General features: G+C 36.4%; 1 protein-coding gene across 3 annotated transcripts in view; it reads left to right on the top strand.

Moving 5' to 3' along the window:
- Positions 1-22,057, top strand: part of LOC131436716 (phosphatidylinositol 3-kinase catalytic subunit type 3) — a 508,878-nt gene that overhangs the window by 107,736 nt on the left and 379,085 nt on the right. The gene's annotated exons all lie outside the window — the stretch shown is intronic.

The following is a 22,057-nucleotide window of genomic DNA, read 5'->3' as shown; positions in this document are numbered from 1 at the left end:
AGGATAATATTTTGAACAGTGTGCGATAATCACAAACAACTCAAAAATTAAGTTTTCTGAAAATTTGAAAACAACGCAGAAAACTCTTTACCTTCGCTTGGGTTTTTCGCGCAAGGACGACGATTTTGAGGTAGCCAGGCACATATCTTCAACTGAATGCGTATAAAAGGGGAACCGTGGTCGAAAATCGATCATTTCTTTTCGTGCGTTCGGTGGAAGCAGACGTCGTGGGAGTGGAATCATCAACCAGCAGTGACGGAGAGCGCACCTTCTGCGTGGTTAAAACCTCAAACGCTCAGGTCGCAACTCTCATTCGCTTGCTCGCCATCAGGTCGCAACTCTTTTTTCACTGAAATATTTAAATCCGAAACGAAATGATTGACATCAAAATTGTGTATAGTTCTATTTAGAACAATAATTGTATACCCAAAGAATTGAGCGAAATTTTCTTCACTATACTGTATACGGGCCATTTTTCAACCACTTGTAGTTTGTAGTAGAACTTTCTTCTAATTTGCTATATAAAATGCATAGCACCGCTTGCCATTAATGAAAGGTTCCTTTCAGAATCACCATTATTTTATCATAAAGAACTATATTTGATATTTCGTAATATTTCATTGTGTGTCAGAATGTTTAATGTAACTAATCTGTACTTTAGTTTAGGTGTATCGTTTCAAATTCTGATATTCGAAAGTATAATGATAGAGTATCAGTTTTATTCGTATTTACGACATCCAGTTATTTCTCTGACATTACACACCCGTACTTTTACTGTAGCATTTTTATTTTTCACTTTTCGTATTAGGCATTTTAGAACATTGTTAAAACCAATTTTTTATTGATTTTGATGTTTTCTGAACCGAAGTTATGAGCAAAACTAGTTCAAAAATGGGTTATTTTTAAATTGCTGTATCTAATATTGAGGCAAACGAAAAAAACCCGTTTCTTGCATTTGACAGAAAATACTTCCGACCATGTTTATAAGAAAAGGCGGAGGAGATATTTTTTTAAAAATTTTAAAATTGTGTTCAAACATTGGGTTTTTTCATTGAAAAATACTCTAGTAACTGTACTGTAAGGCATTTATTAGCTACATATGAAAATAAGGTATTTTTGTCTTCTAGAGTGTTTAAAATAATTCAGGTGCATATTCGGGAAGATGAAGTTCACTCACGTTTGTTGTTACTCTATTTGATAATGTTATTACAGAGATTATCTGACTTCAAAAGCAATCGTTTGAATACATCCTCCAGATTCACTAAACGATTGAATTTTTCTATACTTGTGTATTGATTAATTTCGACTTTCTTGCGCTTCCTCACCGAACGTTGAGATCATGAGTCATCTCGAATTATTTGTTTTTGAAAAAATCGACACTCTGGGACTTTTAATTTTAAGATTTCCGAAATCGAGCGTTGAGTTCTGGTGTTATCTCGACGTTTCAGGCAATTCTAAGATATTTGACATAAAAAATAAATTTCCGATTTCGGTGAACTAAAAAAAAATATTTTTTTTTCGATGACACTAGATCTTATCGTTTTAGCCAATTTTAAGATATTTGAAAAAAATTTGTCGATTTCGGAAATTTCATGTAAACCGGTGGTTTTTCAAATTGGAAAATTATCCAACTTTCATCATTATCTTTACGTTTCGTCTTAGACTCGTCAGTGCATAGCAGTTTATGTTGAACTGTTATGCCACCTGTAGTTCAACATAATCAGCCGAGGCTAAACCGAAACGTAAACATAATGAAATTGGTTATGTACCATAGCACAAACAAGGTTAATTCCTAAATAACTTCCAATGCCGGCCGGCACCACTCACCCACCTACCGCTTTACGAAATTAAAGATGATTCCAAAATATTTCCATCCTACTGTTTTATTATACTACCATTATAATTAAATAGTAGGATGCCAATATTTTGGAATCCAATGATATAAATCCAATCACAAAAATTATTTTATGTTTTTGGTTAAAATATAATATATAATATGAATTTCATATACAAAAGTAACATAAGAGATGCTTTCATTCAGTAAAAAGCATTCAAACGGAGAGGTTGTTTTTCGAGACGAAGACAACTGTAAGCTGCAGGTAGACAACATGTTAGTGCTAATCGCAAAGGCTGCTGCAAAGCCAATATTCGAGGCGATTCCAGTTTCATAAGTACCTGGAATAGTGGGACTCACTCCACTGAGAAAGATGTCCTAACCGATCTGAGAACTTTTTCATTCTGTAGGTCAGTCACGTACCCAGAGGGTGGGCCCGAGAGGCCATGGCCCCTCCCGAAATCAAAAACATTTTATTAGGTAGACATGTGTTACAGAAATAACAAGACAGGAAACGTAATGAAATGTAATACAATATCAGTTCCAGTGGAAAAGTTTAAAGTGTATGTTAAAAACATCCGTAAAAGCCGAGAATTAGGTACATAACCCAAGTAGCAATAAAAACTTGTTATAATTGGCATGTTTCACAATTGTTTCATATCGGTTATTTTTGTTAGATATGTTAGACAATTGATTCAACACGATTTGTAAGGGATGTAAAATTCATACATATTACTGCTTGTTAAACCAACTCAAAACCATGAATGGATTAAGTTCCACATCCGGTTTTTCAACTGACTGTACGACAAGATCATTTTAGCAGTTTTGATTCCGGTTTCCACTAAGAAAATATTACTGTTGTGAAACATATGAAACAAGAACCTTGTTGCACATCACTCAAGAAAAGTGCGCTTTTCCAATCGCATAATCGTAGCGAGAAGAGTTAATAAATTCAGTACTAGAACAATGTTTGCTACTTGGGAAGCAATCTTCAGTAACATTATGTTTTAATCTTTGGGCCCGAAATGAAATCCTGGGTCCGGCTTGCTGTACACTCAAATAAAAATTCACGTTCAATTCACTTGAAAAATCACGTAAATTGGTTTCAAATGTAAAATTCAACATTTTACGTGACGAAAATGAATGTTATACGAACATCCCCTAAAATGAATAAAGCCATCACATAAGGTTTACGTGAATTGACCAAACGTCAAACAATCTACGTGAATTTCCGGTGTGAAAAATTCGATTTTGAAAATGGCGAACACTGGCCCTCAAAGTGTAAGTAGTGTAAATATTTGCGAAAAATGTTATTTAACTACATTTTTTTACTACATCGAGCGAACCATTCCAGTTTGAAAATTTTCATGTGTTCGAATGGACCGAGTGCCTGCGTAAGTCCGGAAATGTACCCGCACCTGTCGAATGCTTCAAACAAGCCGTTGGTCCACCGAAAAACGAGTTCAAAATCGGTATGAAGATAGAGACACTGGACCCATATAATGCGACCTCAACTTGCCCACTGAGAAAAAAACGTTCAACGGTGGTCCTTCATTGGCCCAATACGTTGGATCCAACGTATTGGTCCAATGAAAGTCCAATCAATCGTTCAACGGGAGGCCAACAACCTTCGTTTGCCGATTTTGAAACAGACCGTTGAACCGAATGCCATTTTTTTCGTTCAACAAACTTGGCAGACAGAGGTCCATTGTTGAGCTATTTTTAAAATGAGAAGTTGGAGCCCCGTTGGACTAGTTTTACTGCAGAATTTCTGAAGTTTTTTCCACTTATTTGTTTAAACTAACAATACATACCTGTACAGTTGTTCTACTTCCCGTAAAATAACAACAAATTTTCTTTCTATGTAAAGGTGCCACTTAATTTTCACACTATTTTTGCAAGACAAAAAACAACAAACCGTTCCAGCAAATTGAACGAATATTTCGTGCAATATGTCGTTCAACAAGCGCTCAAAAACCAACAAAATTGAACGGCCTGCTGAGAGGGTGCAACGGTAGTGTTATGGGAGTTCTCGGATCTCGACATCGGCTTCGGTTGGATGGCAGTGACAATAAAAACGATTTCTGGAGGCTTGTCGATTCGAGATCTCACGACGTTATTAGTTGCTTTTTATTTTCAGCCATTGAAATTCTATGCTAATTTTCTGAAATAAGTGTTTTATTTTTCATGGTACATTCCATTTCATAGAATTACAAAAAAACTGAGATATTTCCCTTTTGACTTCAACCAATATATAAAATAGTAATTCTCTGATGCCTAAATTTGATATGAAGTGATAGGTAAATGTGATATGAAGAGTGCATTACATTTTACCTATGAAACACATAACTTTGATTTTTTTTTGCATAAATATCTGTTTATTAATCTTATTTTTATGTATTACATCAACATTTTACAGTACAAGTGTTTTGACCCTTTGGCCTTTCATCTTTGTTGTTCATACGATTCGTTATTAATATTAGGTGTTTTAGTTACTCTTGTTTTACATACTAATGTTTAATCATAATATTTATTTTAATTATTTATAAAATGTCTATCTACTTATAACTATCCCTAACCTAATACGTAAAATTATTTGAATTTCAGAGATTGAGCACCTCTCTTCAAATTTCACGCAGTATTGTTCGAATTTTTCCAGGGAGGCCATCTCATGTACTTCACTAGTCCTTGTCCAAGGGGGTAGATTTAGAATCATCTTTAAGATCTTACTTTGAATGCGCTGAAGTCTAAGTTTATGTGTTCGTGCACAGCCCCGCCAAATAGGAACTGCGTATTCAATTGCGGGGTAGATGATTTGTTTATAGACAGCCATCTGATTCTTCAGGCACAGTTTAGATGTTCTACAAATCAGCGGATACAGAGACCTAATGAGTATGCTGCTCTTTTGAACGATTTTGTCAACATGTGACCTGAATATCAGATGTCTGTCAAAGGTGAGTCCTAGATAGATAACTTCGTCGGACCATTGGATGACCTCATCACCGAATCGTATTCGGCATTCGTCTGATGGAACAAGTTTTGGAGATCTTGAATGTGGAAACAAGATGACCTGAGTTTTTGCTGCATTGATCACAATTTTCCAGCTTGTAAAATATTCCGTTAAAGCGTAGAGACCTGTCTGTAGTTTATTCTTCAGAGCATTAATGACACGATCTTTGTAAAGAATGGCAGTATCATCAGCAAATTGTGACAGAGCACCACCACCCGGAAGAGGTGGGATGTCTGATGTAAAAATGTTGTATATAATGGGACCTAGGATACTTCCTTGGGGTACACCAGCAGGAATAGTAAATCTTTCTGAAAGTGCATTATTCAGAGAAACCTGGAAAGCTCTATCTGCAAGATAATTTTTGATAATTTTAATAAGATACATGGGAAAATTATACCGATGCAGTTTGAACACCAGTCCATCGTGCCACACATTATCGAATGCCTTTTCAATATCCAATATTGCCATGGCAGTCGTTTTGGACACTGATTTGTTTTGCTGGATGACATTGTTAACCCTTGTGAGTTGGTGGATGGTGGATCTTCCTTTCCGGAACCCAAACTGTTCTTCCAGAAATATATCCTGTTCATCTGCGAAAGCAAGAATTCGCCTTTGTATTGACTTTTCAAACAGCTTGGATAGGGCAGAGAGTAAGCTGATGGGCCGATAGCTCTTGGAAAGGGAAGGATCTTTCCCCGGTTTCAAAACTGGGATAACTTTAGCTAACTTCCACTTTGAAGGGAAGTAACCAAGCTCCCAGCACCTGTTAAAAATTTTAGCTAAGAAGACAAATGAGCGAATACTCAAATGTTTCAGCTCAATGTTGAATGTGTTGTCGAAACCGGGGGCCTTCATATTTTTGGATTTTTTCACAATAGCCATCAGCTCATTCGCAGTGACTCTACTTTCCTCCGGAACCAAGCTGTCTGGTTGATCAACCTCAGCTACGCTATCAGCAACGGCTCTTTCATGTGGACTAACAATGTTGAGTCCTAAATTGTGAGAACACACAAACTGCTGGCCTAGCGCATTTGCCTTCTCTACTGGTTTGATTAAAGGTATTCCTTCAGCTGCGTCCTGGGGTGACATCAGAGGAGGAATAGGCTTCGGTTTTTTCTTAAGCACCTTCGTTAAGGACCAGAAGGGCTTTGAATGTGGGAGAATTTCTCGAAGTTTTTGCTGGAAGTTCCTGTTGCGAAGCTCAGATATCCTTTCCTGGATTATCCTAGTTAAGTTGTTATAAGAAGTCTTCCTATCTAGGATGCCAGTTCGTTGATACTGCCTCCGGTAGATATTTCGAAATCGGATGAGTTTCTTTGTGACACTGTCAATTTGAAGAGAGGAACTCGGCATATGTTGTACTGGAACCGTCCTATCACGAGCGACTGTGATTGAATGCTGGAAGGAAGATAGGGCCGCATCGATTTCCATCGGGGAATCAAGTGGCAGATCGATATTAATATGTTGGTCGGCGATTTGTTGAAATTGGACCCAATCGGTGCGATAATAGTTCCTCCGTGGTTGAAAAGGCACTGTTTCTGGTGAAGATCCCAACGTCAATATTACTGGAAAGTGGTCGGAAGGGAGCTCGTTGAAGATAACCGGAGAGCTGTCTATGGCGATGTTACTGATGAATATATCCAAAATGGAATGAACTCCCGATCTGGAAAGTCGCGTTGGTTGATCCGGAGCGAAGATGTTGTATTGTCCAGCTTCGTAATCTTCGGCAAGTACGAATCCGTTTCGATTCTGTCTTCTGTTTCCCCACAGCTCATGCCGTGCGTTCAGGTCCCCTGCAATGATGAATTTGTTCAGTCGTCGAGTGAGCATAGCCATATCTCGCTTCAATGATGCACACGTACCATCTCAAAGATTGGTTTGTTTGGGGCAGTACGCTGCAATGATGACGATGGGTCCCATCGTCGTTGTAATCTCAATTCCGATGGCTTCTATGAGTTGTAATTTAAAGGCTGACATAAGCCTATGCTGAATGGATCGTTTAATGGCAATGGCAACTCCCCCTCCTCTGGTAGTTGTCCTGTCGACCCTGTGAATCCTGTAATTGGAAATAAAAATAGAAATTTCAGGTTTAAGATGAGTTTCAGTTAAAATAGCAATATCGGCATTCTTCTGTTGAAGAAAGTCGGACAATTCAGCAGTTTTGCTCCTGAGTGAGCAAGCATTCCAATTTACTATAACCAACTCATTATAATGCATATTCGATGATGAATTTGCCTAAGGCGTTGATTTGCTCTAACCGCGTTCTGCAGTTTCGTAGTTTTGTTGTCATTGTTTCAAAAATGACGATCAGTTGTTCAGCAGAGAATAAATCACCAGAGTCATCCTTTGCTTGTGGTTGATTATTGCCCCATCCAGGAGGGATTTTTGAAGAAGATGCTTTTTGTGATCCAGCGGCTGAATCTTTTGGATTGCTGCGAGGAAGTGGCGGCAAATTCGTAATATCTCTCTTCGGTGGGAGCCGTGGGAAATTAACTTCATCCTTCTGTGGAACATTCTTGCGCGTTGATTGTTTACGGGACGCCTGTTGTCGAATTTTTGTGAACTCAGCACGTTTGGGACACGATTTGCTAGTAGATGGATGGTTGCCATCACAGTTCACACATTTTACAGCGATGTCATCTAGTAAGCAATCGTTGGTATTGTGTGATTCGGCACATTTCCCGCACCGACTTTTCATGTGGCAATTCCTCGCTCCATGACCGTAGTTCAAACAGTTCGTGCACTGTGTGACATCTCGATGTACCGGTTTATACTTTTGCCATTCGATGATTATGTGAAATAACGATTTAATCGTTTTCAGTTGACTCATGGTGATGGAGCCCTTCTCCAGATGAATCAGGTACAGTTGATCTCTAAACTTTTTGTCCGTATTATGTCGCTTCATTTTAAACACCATCAAAGGCTTTAGTCCAGCCTCCGACAGTGCCTGCTTTAGTTCGGCTTCCATCATGTCGAGTAGTCCTCGAAGTACAACCTTCATAGGTTTGTTGGCGGCAATATCGTGTGTGAAGTATTCCGCTTTTGTCTGCTTCAGATAACATTCCACTCCTGATCAGTGTGTTGAAATCCGAGCGTAGAGTTGGTGTGTTGAAATCCGAGCGTAGTTCAGGTAAAAAGGCGGCATTTTTTCCTTCTTATGCAGTTCCTCTTCGACATCAACTGGCCGATCAGCATATTGGTTTTTACTCAGCAAACGGTCGTTTACCTGTACATCACTTGGCTTCAGACGCTTAGCATCCTTTGGATCCTTCTCGGATCTATGGCGGTTTTTACCCATAGCTTGGGTAGGTAGACAACTGCGAATAAAAAATAAAACAAAATCGAAATTAGTCGTAGTAGATTATTCGTCTATCCACATCGAGTGTTAGATGACGAATACATAACTTTGAATGGATTATGCATTAAATAGCTTTTAAATGCCAGTCCATTAAAATCTACGTGAAAAGTAGGATGGAAAATATTCACATAACTTTTCACGTAACTATAACATGATTATTATTTTGAGTGTAGGTTATATATATTTATAATTTCATCGATATTTTAAGGTTTTCTTTTGATAGTGCAACAATGGTAGTAGGGCGAAAATTGTAGCTGGTACCACTAGCAATCGAATGATGTGTAAAAATATATAGGTCATCGCTTTGAATTTCGAGATATTTACGATTATTGCAAAAAGTCTCACCTTTTCTGAGAACATCTATCTACAATTTTCATTATAACTTTGGGTAGACAACCCTGTTTCGGTTTTTTTTCAGTGCATTTTATGTCTGGAAGTAGTACCTTTCCAATGGTGCACAAATTTCGAAGTTACCGTTCCAACTTATTTTAAGGCTTGGTATGTGGAGTGTTAAAGTCTAATCCAAAATTATTCTTCATCTATGTTTGTTCATTACAATGAACAGACAAGTTCTAGCATGCAGGAAATTTGCGAAATGTCCATGAAAAAATTCTCTGAGATATTTTCTAGAGAAATCTTAGCACCTTCCCAAATTACCCAAGCGGCACTTAAGGTGAAATGTAGCGGAATGCGAAAATCGCGTTTTTGATCAATTATTCAAAAACTAGACCGATTTTCGAAAAACCAAAAACACTTAGGTTTTCGAAATCAAATTTATCATAACTAAGTGTTCTTAGAATTTTGCTTTGCCGATCCGTAATTGGTTTTTGAAATGTATAAACTGTCACTGTTCCGTCCCACGGGGATGATTTTAGAACTGAAAAGTAGTGGTTGTAGCAGAATTTCACAAAGAAAATGCAACTCAAAATCATAAAATTTTAGCTAAAACAACCAAAAATTGAAAAAGTTTACATAAACTTTTCTGCATTTTTTTTATTGCTTGCGCGCTGCTGCTTCGTATTGAGGTGGTGTGAGAAATACACGGTGGACACGAATAATGACGCGAATTTATGCAGTATTGGGTTTTGTGTTGAAATAAAAACGAGTTGAATACTATAAAATGAGTATTGTAGGAAATCGTTTATTTTCTAAGTAGCTGTCATTTATAATGCTAATAATGTCCAACTCTGTTGAGTTCAATGCATTGATGTTGCTGAAGCAATAATGCTTGGCTGTGTAATATCGTAAAACAGGTATTATTTTAGATTGTAGCAATTTTTATAGCAAAACTAAAACTTCAACATTGACAAGCTACTGAATGAAATGAATACAAGCCAAGTATTATCGTTCATTAACCTGATATACAAACAAAGTGATAAACATTGAGGGTCAGCTTCGAGCCAGTCAGCATGGAAAACTTATTGGAATTCATTGATTTTTCAATTATTATGAATACAATGAATCAACGCTTGATTTTGCTTTAAAAATCGATTGAATAATAAGGAACTACGAAATAACTTAATATTCAATTTCGTGCCCCGAATATGTGCTTGAGAAAAGATTCACTAAACTGCATGGTATGATGAACTTTTAGTTATAATTGGAATGTTTTCCAATAATGTAATCTAAGACATGATTAAACTATTGATGATTTTCGGCACCGGAGGCCAGAGGCTGTTTGGTCTTCCGTTCGTTATCGTTGAAACAGACATTTCTAGACTCATCTTGCTATATAATTCCGAAAGTCGCTTCCGAAAAAAGTTAATGGTGAATACTTTTACGTAAATTCTATCTCATCAATGGGAAGGGCCTGGTGAACGACTGGCAGAGATATCGAAAATACTTTAATGTTCTCTTGTCTTCAATCGTTCTTTTGAAGGAGAATCCATGCTTGCTACTAAACTCAGGCATATACATGGTTAGCAAGTTAGTCAATACATATACATATAACCTCATGTTAATCATTCATAATTACTCATGATTTATAACTCTAGTGTAAGAGTAATCACTAACAATAATGATTGAATTAGCATATATTCAAAGTGTGAAGGATTCAAAAATCCATTACGTCCAGTAAGCCCACTGCGCTTAATCATTGAAAAAAGTTCTTGTTTCTATGTGTCCGTTTTTCTTGGTACGCTTTGTGCGACGGTTCGTTCAACTGAGGCGGATAAAATTTTGCGCGCATTTTATGACGCTACATTTCACCTTAACGTTCCCGTTTTGGGACAGTCAATGAATTCAATCAACATAAGCGCAAGTTCCATAAAAACACCAGTCGCAAAAATAAAGTCTTCACACTCTGCTGAACCCGACGGTATCCTGGCTGTTATTTTGAAGCGATGCTCTAGTGGTATTATAGTATCTTTATGTCTTCTGTTCCGACTGTCACTGATTGGAGTATTTCCTGATATTTGGAAATCTGCTTATAGGTTTCCTGTGTACAAAAAAGGAGACAAGAAGAACATCGACAATTACCGTGGTATCACCGCTCTTAGCGCCATTCCTAAATTGTTTGAGCTCGTTGTTCTGGAGCCTATTTCTAATCACTGCAAGCAGTACATCGTTGAAACTCAACACGGATTCATGCCGAAACGCTCAACGGCCACGGCTAGGGCTTTCACGACGTTTATAACGGATGCTATGTCTAAGGGTCATCAAATGAACGTTGTCTACACGGATCTCTCTGCTGCTTTTGATAAAATTAATCATGCTATCACAATTGCCTAATTGGACAGACTGGGCTTCGATTCCAACATTCTTCAATGGTTTCAATCTTATCTTTGCAATAGACGGCTGGCGGTTAATATCAATGAAAATGTTTCCAGAGTTTTTTTGCTTTTGCTGGTATTCCACAAGGCAGTCATCTTGGACCACTGATATTTCTATTGTATTTCAACGACGTGATCTATTCATTGAAAGGTTTACGACTATCTTTCGCGGACGACCTAAAGTTATTCCAAATTATCAAGTCTTGAATATGCCTATTTCCTTCAGAGTGAGCTTGAAATTTTCTCCGAGTGGTGTGGAATTAATAAAATGACGTTAAATATCAGCAAATGCTCGATTATCACCTTCACACGAAAAACTAACATCTATTCGTTTCAATTATTGTCTTCGAGGATCAGTGATTGATAGAGTCAATTGTGTCAAAGATCTTGGCGTTCTTTTCGACGAACAATTGAACTACAAGTAGCATATTTCGTACATCGTGGCAAAGGCTTCTCGTTGTTTAGGATTTATCATGAGAACCGCTAAGCACTTCACAGATATATACTGTTTGAAATCTCTCTACTTCTCGCTTGTACGGTCAACATTCGAATATTGTTCGTCAGTATGGAATCCTCACTTTCATAATGGAGCTTCAAGACTTGAATCAATACAGCGCAGATTCGTTCGTTTCGCTCTCGTCGTTTGCCCTGGAATAACCCTCACCAGCTGCCTAGTTATGAAAGCCGTGGGATGCTTATCGGACTCAATACTCTACAAGTACGTCGAGATCTGTTTCGTGCAATGCTAATTGTCGATATTTTGACGAACAATATTGATTGCCCTGCACTACTTAGTCAAATCAACATCCATGTTGAGCTCTTCGCAACAACAACCTCCTCAGAATGCCTCTACGTCGTACTAACTACGGAATCAACGGTGCCGTTATTGGATTGCAGCGAACCTTCAATGGCGTATCTATGGGATTCGATTTCCATTTTCCTCGTAGCAGAATAAAAGTGTATGTACCATTTAATTCCACTATTCCACTGTCACGTTATTACACTTTCACAAAGTCACTATACTTTAATGAAGCATAACAAACGTTACAATACAGATACGCGTATTGCGGAATGTTATTTACATCCTATTTCAGTGTATTGGTTTAAAAACTTATAAAACCGATACACTGAAGAAGGATGTAAATAACATTCGGAAATACGCGTATCTATAGTGACTTTGTGAAAGTGTAATAACGTGACAGTGAAATAGTGGAATTAAATGGCACATAAATAGTGCAACTGTTGAATATATTCCGCTAACAGCTCCAGGTGAAAAATAGTTTTCAAGAAAGCCTTGAGGGTCTATTTGATTTTTGTCGTGAATACGACTTACTTTACTTACTATGGGGCGCCTTTTCAAAATTTACCCTCTGGGAGAGTGATAAGTTTTTGATCGTGAATATCTCTTGTTATACTTAACGCAAGAACATAATTTTTTCTCCATGCTATCAGAAATATAATCAGGAATTTGTGAATAAATTTTCAACAGTGTAAAATAACCATAAATAATTCGAAAACTATGTTTTCTCAAACTTTTGGAAACAATGAGGAAAACTCACCACGTTTGCTTGCCTTTTTCGAACCAGGACGACGGTTGTGAGGCCGTCAGGCACATATCAGCTCCGATGTTCTACTGGCCGAGTGTAATAGGTAAATCTTGACCGAGGATTGTTATTTTTTTCTAGTAAGTCAGACGGAACTGAAAATCGTGCTGAAATTCTTTCACCAACATCAGTAACAATGGGGTGGTAACCCTAGGTTCTGGTTCAACTGAATTCTGAAGTTAATTTTAAGTTCCAAATTTAGTTTCATACTTCTATTTCAAAATTTAGTTCCAGATTACAGGTTCAGAATTTTAACTATGAATCCTATTTCTAAATTTTGAAACTGGTTTCAAATTTAGTTCCTTATTCTGGGATTCGAATCAATCCAGAGCTATGATTTAGGATTTATTCGTCATAATTAATAAACAAAATGCAGGATATGAATTTTAGATTCTGAAACTAAATATCAGGTCTGAACACCGAACCTTCATTCAAAAAATGAATTCAAAACCAGAGTTTAATTCCTAAACTAAGTTTCAGAATTTAATTAATCAATTCAGTTTCAGCATTCATTTCCAGAATTCAAAACCTACATGTTGGAACAATGAATTGTGAACCAGATTTCTGGAACTAGATGCTGGAACTGAATTCAGTTCCTATATTAAGACTTGGAATTCAAGTTTAGAATTTAGTTCTATAACGCAATTCAGAAAATTCTAAAAATAACTTCAGTTCCTTACTTCTAGAACTAGATTTATGACCTGAGTTTTTGATCTAGATTTGCAGCTGAATTCGGAACGTGCCCCAGATGTCGATATTAGTTCTTGAATTTTAACAGTTCTAAACATTGGACAAATTATGCAAAGCGGTTTTTTAGAACCACTAAAGTATTTCCAAAAGAATTTGAAGAAATTTATTTCTATTGAGTATCTAAATCTACAAAACTGTATTTGTTCCGTGTTATTTAATTGTATGGTAGAATATGTTTGCCGTCAATTAGTCGTACTGTAGTAAAGATGCATCGTTAAAATTCTGGAAGCGAAGCAATGAAAGTTGCAAAATATTCACAATCTAATACGAATGATTATCTTTACCCGGAAGAGAGAAAGAAACATGTCAGTTTTATTCGTGTTCACGTCCTCGAGTTATGTCTGTGACATTACGCACCCACCCTTTTTCCTAAGGCAGTTATTTTATTTCTTAAGGCAGTTTACATAAGTTTTTCTTCGTCGTAGCTTCACTTTTACATAGAATTCTAATGATTATTTCTAAGAATATTTAAAACAAATCGCTTTTATTCTGCTACGAGGAAAATGGAAATCGAATCCCATAGATACGCCATCCTTGGCAACGACGACATTGCATTAATTTTGCCGTTCCCAGTGAATTTTAATGTGGAAAATGAAACATACTTTTTCTAAAGTATTAGGTAAAGTAGATGAGAAATCCCAAAGAGTGGTTTAGAAATACCATTCGCTGTTATTTTTTTTCATAAGTAATAATTGGGCAAAACCAAGCAATTATTTTAGTTTATTTTTAATTTCTTCAGTATTTTGATCATTTGATAAACTTTTCAAGAAACAGTTGCACTATTTATGTACCATTTAATTCCACTATTTCACTGTCACGTTATTACACTTTCACAAAGTCACTATACTTTAATGAAGCATAACAAACGTTACAATACAGATACGCGTATTTCGGAATGTTATTTACATCCTTCTTCAGTGTATCGGTTTTATAAGTTTTTTAACTTATCGGTTAAACTTCATCACTTTTTGTAGCAAATTGGATGGCAATTTGCAAATAATAATATAATGAATTTAAAATTTAACTATGATGTTAAATAATTATTTGAATATTTTAAATTTAAATGCTCGATCTTTAAAATCGAGTGAAGATGCATTTTATAATTTTCTCAAAATTCACAAAATGCATAGTGCTATTGTGACAGAAACACTTCTTAAACCAAATTTCAAATTGAAAAGCAATCCACATTATGTGGTTCATCGATTTGTCAGGTTTACTGGAATGGGTGGTGGAGTTGCCATTTTCGTCCAACGGCAAATTAAACATCGAATTTTACCTTCTTTCAATACTAAAGTTATCGCAAGCTTGGGAATCGAAATTGAAACCATTCCTGGAGTTTATTTCATCGCTGGAGCATATTTGCTATTCCAATGCACCGGTGAACAACTAAATTTGCAAAAACTCATCGACCGACATTTTTCGTAAGAGGGGACTTAAACGCAAAGCACGTCCAGTGGAATTGTAGGAAGTGGCGTGCCGAGGAAATTTGGCGTCCGGGGCAAAATAAGAGATTAGCCGCCCCCATCGTTGGTTTAGTGAGCAAAAAAAAGCTGAACTCCATCTCCGGAAAGCTGAGTTGACGAGCAAAAAAAAAGGTCCCAAAGATAACTGTGCCCCCCCCCCTCCCTAAAATTGTTGCGCCCGGAACGAATGCCCCCTTCGCCGCCCCCCCTAGATACGCCACTGATTGTAGGCAAAATAACAGTAATGGTAAAATACTTCATAATCAACTCTCTGCTGGTTTCTTTGTAGTTCTTTATCCCAGTAATCAGAATTGTTTTTCTTCCATGAAACACCCCTCTACAATTGATCTGGTTCTAACAGATCAAAGTCTCAATTGTTGTGAACCGATCACACATGCTGACTTCGACTCAGATCATCTTCCTGTAACATTCAGACTTTCCAACGAAGCTATAATTAATCCAAATAATTCTATATTCAACTATCATAGAGCTAAATGGTTTGAATACAGATTTCACATTGAAAATCGTGTGAATCTTAAAATTATTTTAGAAAATTCAGCGAATATCGACACAGCAATAGATAATTTGAATCATTACATTATCGAAGCTAGAAATGTTTCAGTTCCCAAAGCTCAAACTAAATTACATTCTCCTATCACCGATGAATTATTCGTTTGAAGAATATTCGTCGACGACAATATCAACGTTCTCGTGCTATGAAAAACCTAGTTAAGGATTTACAAAAAGAAATTAAACATAGATTTACTCTTTTGCGAAATGAAACCAGAGCAGTTTGGATTTCGTCATGAGCACTCAACTACTCATCAACTTGTAAGAGTAGCGAACATTATTAAAGCAAATAAATCTTCTGGATTATCCACTGGAATTGTTCTTCTAAACATAGAAAAAGCATTCGACCTGGGTTCGATTTCCAACCCCGCATATAGGGTCAGAAACAACCTGTTGGTTGTCAGAAATCGCTATTCTGTGACGAGAGAAGTCTGTTAGCCACAGGTAGAAATCTAAGAGTGATCTGCTGTCGCCTACAAAGAAGCTTAAATATTTTCAGTGATTATCTGTCAAAATGGAAAATTAAACCAAATGCAGCAAAATCGCAAATAATTTTTTTTCATCAGCCAAGAGCTTCTTTTCTTAAACCAAACAATAATCACATTATTAATTTGAATGGTTTGGAATTGGCATGGTCTGATCAAGAAAAATGCTTAGGTTTAACGTATGACAAAAAACTCACTTTCAAGGATCATATTGAAACAATCCAGGCAAAGTGTAATGAATACATTAAATGTTTATATCATCTTATAAACAAAAATTCTAAGCTCTGTCTAAAAAAAGGCGGGTGAGTAATGTCAGAGACATAACTGGATGTCGTGAATACGAAAAAACTGACACGCTCCCATCACTTTTCCGAATATCAGTTAGTTGATTGATTGTATGAATTGTGCAAGCTTTCCTCTTTTTCACTAATAGAATTTGAAGCGATACACCTACATTAAAGTACAGATTAGTTACATTAAACAGCTACTATTCTACAACTATATATTCCAAACTTGAAACAATTCCTTTTTAATTTGCTTATATACGAAGCTAGGTACGACAAATTTGTAGTTTTTTTTATTGAAGCTATGAAGTTCGAAGATATCTGATTCTTCTCGAAATTTCGGTACGAGACAATTGCAATGGCCTGGTCTGAAATGTATATACGATCTTCGGTATGCAAAAGGGTTTCTAATAATAATAATAATAATGATAATAATAATAATGATAATAATAATAATAATAATAATGATAATAATAATAATGATAATAATAATAATAATAATAATGATAATACAGATTAATCTGTATATATGGCAACCCTGTTTCGCATGGCATATTTTCACACGACCCTATACTAGTATAAAGATGTGTTCAACATTCGCTTTCGCATTGCCGTTCGTACTTGAATGAGTTAATGACGGTACAAATCTGCCATCTTTTCGGTGCCATCGTGCTGATGGTGTCTGGTACGTTCAGAGTAGCTGCTTTAACTTAAATGACGCTATTTCTCACATCACATTTCCTTTTATACGTTCTAGTGGTAGCGGTGGACGGACGTCCCCTTAGTTAGAATTCCTTTCCTATACGCAGAACGGGAAACAGTGAAACGATATAAAAGAGAGAGTTAGCAGAGCGGCTGCCAGTAATCCTGAATTGGTCGTCGAGCTGTTAGCAGCATATTGTGGAATTTTTACGCAGAAACACCCACACAGGAGGAACAGTTAAGGGCAAGGCAAAGTCCCGCTCAAACCGTGCTGGTCTGAAGTGCCCAGTTGGCGGCAGAATCCATCGTTTGCCTCGGAAGGGGAACTACGCCAAGCGTGTCAGTGCTGGTGCATCGGTCTATCTGGCGGCAGTGATGGAGTACTTGGTTGCCGAAGTGTTGGAATTGGCCGGTAACGCTGCCCGTGACAACAAGTAAAGGAAAATCATCCCTCGCCATCTGCAGCTGGCCATTCGTTGAAAACCCCGTCCTTTTCAGGACGACCACATCACTGTGATAAAAAAATATTTAGAATTGCTTTAAGTTTAGCCAGTTCTGATTCGCCTGGAAAGTAGAATGCGAAAATCAAGTGGAAACATTTGTTCTAACAATTTTTGTTTTCGGTCGCATACTAAAGTAATCGCGACAAAAAATACATATTTGTCTGTGGCAACTCGGTTTCGCACGGCATATTTGTAAACTAGTATAAAGATGTGTTCAAAATCATCACTTTCGCTTTCGCATTGCCGTTCGTAATTGAATGTGTTAGTGACGGTGCAAATTATTTTAACTCCCATCTTGATGAATCTTTTGGTAGGACATATTGAGATCTGAGATGGTTCTCGTGTGTGTCTTGTTTCGGCATTGGGCCTTGCTGGACTTTTTGGCTGCCTTTTTCGGTGTCATTGTGCTAACAGTGTCTCGTGCATTCATATCGGGAAACAATGAGACGACAGGTCCTCGATGTTGCTGTCGTGTGTCTTGTTTCGGGAAGAGTTGCTCAGCAAATGGTAGGAAAAATTAACCATTCAACTTTTATATGGATGCTCTTGTATAGATGCAGACATCTCGCGTTCTGATTGGCTGATGCTGTCATGGGTTAAATCAAAAAGGTTTTTCAATAGTGTACTATTGAAAAACTTCAATATTGTTGTAATACACGTTCAAGTTGAAGATTTTCGATTCTATTGGTAGTTAGATTACATAAATCTTTCTACAGATCACTGAGCTATGAGCTTTCAAAATACGAGAAAGGCAAACGCGCCTTATGAATTATCTTCTTTGATACTCGTTTATACCAAACATTTCTGAAAAAGTTTAATTGTGAACTATTTAAGAATATGTCACACAACTGAAAGTTTTATCATAAAATTGTGATCATATTTCCGATGGCATGTAGCAAGAATTATGTTGATTCGTTAGATATAACAGGAGATATTCACGATCAAAAACTTATCACTCTCTCAGAGGGTAAATTTTGAAAAGGCGCCCCATAGTAAAGTAAGTCGTATTCACGACAAAACAAATTATTAATTTATAAACAAATTTTCAGACCAGCCATGCTTTATGCAGTACCAATTTTGTCGAGTTGTTGTACCACCAGGAAGAAAACGCTTCAAAGGATTCAATACAAAATTCTCAATATTTTCCTGTTCTCCCTGGTTTAGTACAAATGAGTTACACAGCCTCACAAATATTCAACCAGTGGATGTAATATCACATAATAATATAAGCAAATTCCGACAAAAATCAAAGGAATCTTCAATTGGATCGATTAGTGAGTTGGTATATAAGTTCCTTTTCCTCAATACACAATACAAGTAGGTTTACAATTTTCTCTAAACAAAAATCACAGAATTGCGGAAGCAAATGATTTCTTCGTGGTAATAACCAGATCATGTATATAATAGGGCTGAAAAGTCACCATTTGTGGCTGAATTCAAAGTGGTAAATCTTAATAATTTTATTTCAACTCATATTTCAATAAATATTTACTTAAAAAATAATAAAATCTGAAATTCGGAAGTACAGAAACTATCTTTTGAGTGATGATTTAAGGAATCCGAAGTTTGAACAGTCATAGACTTTATAACTTCGAATTACCGTTTGGTTAATAATATGATCGTTATAAAACACGAAGAATATTTAAACGATCCGAGATTGATTCGTGATTTAGTGGCCAAGCTGCCAAGTAATCTACATCAACAATGGTGGAAATGCATTGCTAATATAAAAGATTTATGTGATGATAATGGTTTCATCCCCTAACGATTGGTTGAAACCCCAGGAAAGGTTGGCGACAAATCTACTCTGAGAAGAGTGAGAAGCCAAGACGTAATGAACGAATTTTTTTTCATGAAAAGGAAATAAATATTAGTGAAAATCCGCGAATTAAAAGAGCTATGATATGTTTTGCATGTAAAGACTAGCATAGAACAGTTGATTGTTTCAAATTTAAGGAAATTGACATTCAACAAAGATAATCTGGTGAACAAATACAGATTATGTTAAGCTTGTTGTACGTATAATGATTGAGCGAATTGTTTAAAAAATTCATTCATTACTACGTAAGAACATGAATAACGACATTACTACACAAGAACTGGAGTAACGACGCCTCGAATATGAACAGAGATAATCTCCATACGAAGGCAAATGATTCAATTTTATACCAAGTTATACCAGCTACTATAGAAAACAAGAATAATAACATTTAGTGGTTTCTTCGGTTCAATTTGAACTGCTTCAAGCACTGATGAGCCGAAAGCGAAACGCGAAGAAATCGAAACGCAATATGTACTTTTTGTACAAACCAAAAATCCCTAAATGTTCCAATCCTGTGGCGGCCAGTAGTCAGTCGTCACACGTTTCGCCCGAGACGTCAGATTTGATATGGCACCTAGTGAAATATCCTTAAAGGGTAGTTTGAATTGAATGAACTTTGCGTCTGCTTAGCGGTTCAAATTGAACTGTTAGGCGGAGATGGCGGTTCAATTTTAACTGCTTTAAGCAGTGATAAACCGAAGGCGATACGCGAAGAAATCGAAACGAAACATGTAGTTTTTGTACAAATCCAAAAACCTTTAAATGTTCAAATTCTGCAGCGGCAAAAGTCGGTCGTCACACGTTTTCGCCCGAGACTTCAGATAGGAAATGGCACTTAGTGAAATATCTTTAATGTGAAATGTAGTCTCAAAAAAGCGCGCAAAATTTTAACCTCTTCAGTTGACCGAATCGTCGCATATAGCATATCAAGAAAAACCGACACATAGAAATCAGGAATATTTTCAGAATATTTTTAGACTCATTGATTCGTAATGGATTTTTAAAACCTTCACACTTTAAATATATCCTAATTCAATCGTTATTGTTTGTGATTACTATTACACTAGAACTACTAGAACTATAAATCATGAGTAATTATGATTGACTAACATGAGGTTATATGTATCTGTATTGACTAACTTGCTTACCATGTATATGTTCAGTAACAAGCATGAATTATCTTTCAAAATATCGATTGAAGACAAGAAAATATTCAAGTATTTTCGGTATCTTTGACAGTAGTTCACCAGACCCTTGCAGCCGTTGAGATGAAATTTATGTAAAAGTGTTCACTTGACACACATGATAGATCGCGGTCGAATTTTCTTATCGAATAAAACACTGTTAAAATAAATTACTGCCAATATATTCCATTCTAACTTTCACTGTCATCTTCGAATAAGTAGAAAGTGGTTATACTATTCTTTTCTTTGTGTCAATATGACCTAATGCTGCATAATTTCTTGTAATTATTTAACATGTAATTTTTGCTTATGATATAATGTCACCGTCCCACACCATTTCAATACGAAACTGCAGCGCGCAAGCTATAAAAACAAGTTTATGTAAACGAACGCGAACAATTTTATGTAAACTTTTTCAAATTTCGGTTGTTTGGGCTAAAAATTTATAATTTTGAGTTGCATTTTAAGATTATTTGTGAAATTCTGCTACAAACACTACTTTTCAGTTCTAAAATCATCCCCGTGGAACGGAACATACATTTTAAAAACCAATTACGCTCATACATTTTAAAAACCAATTACGCTCGGCAAAGCAAAATTTCAAAATTCTAAGAATACTTAGTTGTGATAAATTTGAATACAAAAACTTAAGGGTTTTCAGTTTTTCGAAAATTGGTCTAGTTTTTGAATAATTGATCAAAAACGCAACGTGCGCATTCCGCTACATTTCACCTTAAACGATACTTTAAATCTAAAAAGTACGGGTGTGTAATGTCAGAGACATAACTGGATGTCGTGAATACGAATAAAAGTGACACTCTTTCTTTATACTTTCGAATATCAATAAGTTAATCGATTGTGTGCATTGTGCAAGCTTTCCTCTTTTTCACTACTAGACTTTTAAACGATACTCCTAAACTAAACTACATATTAGTTACATTAAACATTCTGACACACAATTGAACATTACGTAATAACCAGTATAGTTCTTTATGATAAAATAATGGTGGTTCTGGAAGAAACCTTTCATTTAAATTCATTGTGTAATTCTCTAAGATATTAAACACTGTTGCGAATTTTGCACTGCGAAAATTGCACAAAGCTTATCAAATTATCCTGAAAACTGGCTCTGTGATCTGAGCGTTTGAGACTTTACACCACGCAAAAGGTCTACTTTCATTGCCAATTGCTCCTCCTGACGACTGAAGTCCAAATGATACTTTCACGCTTTATACTTGGTTTCCTACTGATGTTGGTGGGAGAACCTCACCTCGCCATCCAATTTCGTCTGTAACAATAAAAGCAAAAATTTCCTTTTCTATTTCTTCAGTAGATTCTGATATGTGTCTGGCTATCTCAAAACCGTCGTCCGAATGCGAAAGGGTAAATTTTGAAAAGGCACTCCATAGAAAAGTAAGTCGTATTCAGGACAAAAGAACCGATTTGAAGGATTCTGGATGGAATTGAGTTGGATTTTAGTAGACTACAATTTCGAAACGGAAATCAGTTCCGGAATCCAATTCAGCACGCAGGCTCTGAATTCTAAACCCATATTCCGGAACTAAGCCCTACCCCTCACGACTACCCAAATGGGTTGCATAGAGTACTGTAAAATGTCACATAATTCTTTGGGAGTGTTATGATTCTAAAAAGAATCGAACATAAGAATTCTGGAAAATTGGACTGGACCTGAGTTCAAGAACTAAATTTAAAACTA

This window comes from Malaya genurostris, chromosome 3, assembly GCF_030247185.1.
Source record: "Malaya genurostris strain Urasoe2022 chromosome 3, Malgen_1.1, whole genome shotgun sequence".
In the NCBI taxonomy this organism is placed as follows: domain Eukaryota; kingdom Metazoa; phylum Arthropoda; class Insecta; order Diptera; family Culicidae; genus Malaya; species Malaya genurostris.
This window is presented reverse-complemented; position numbering and strand designations above follow the sequence as displayed.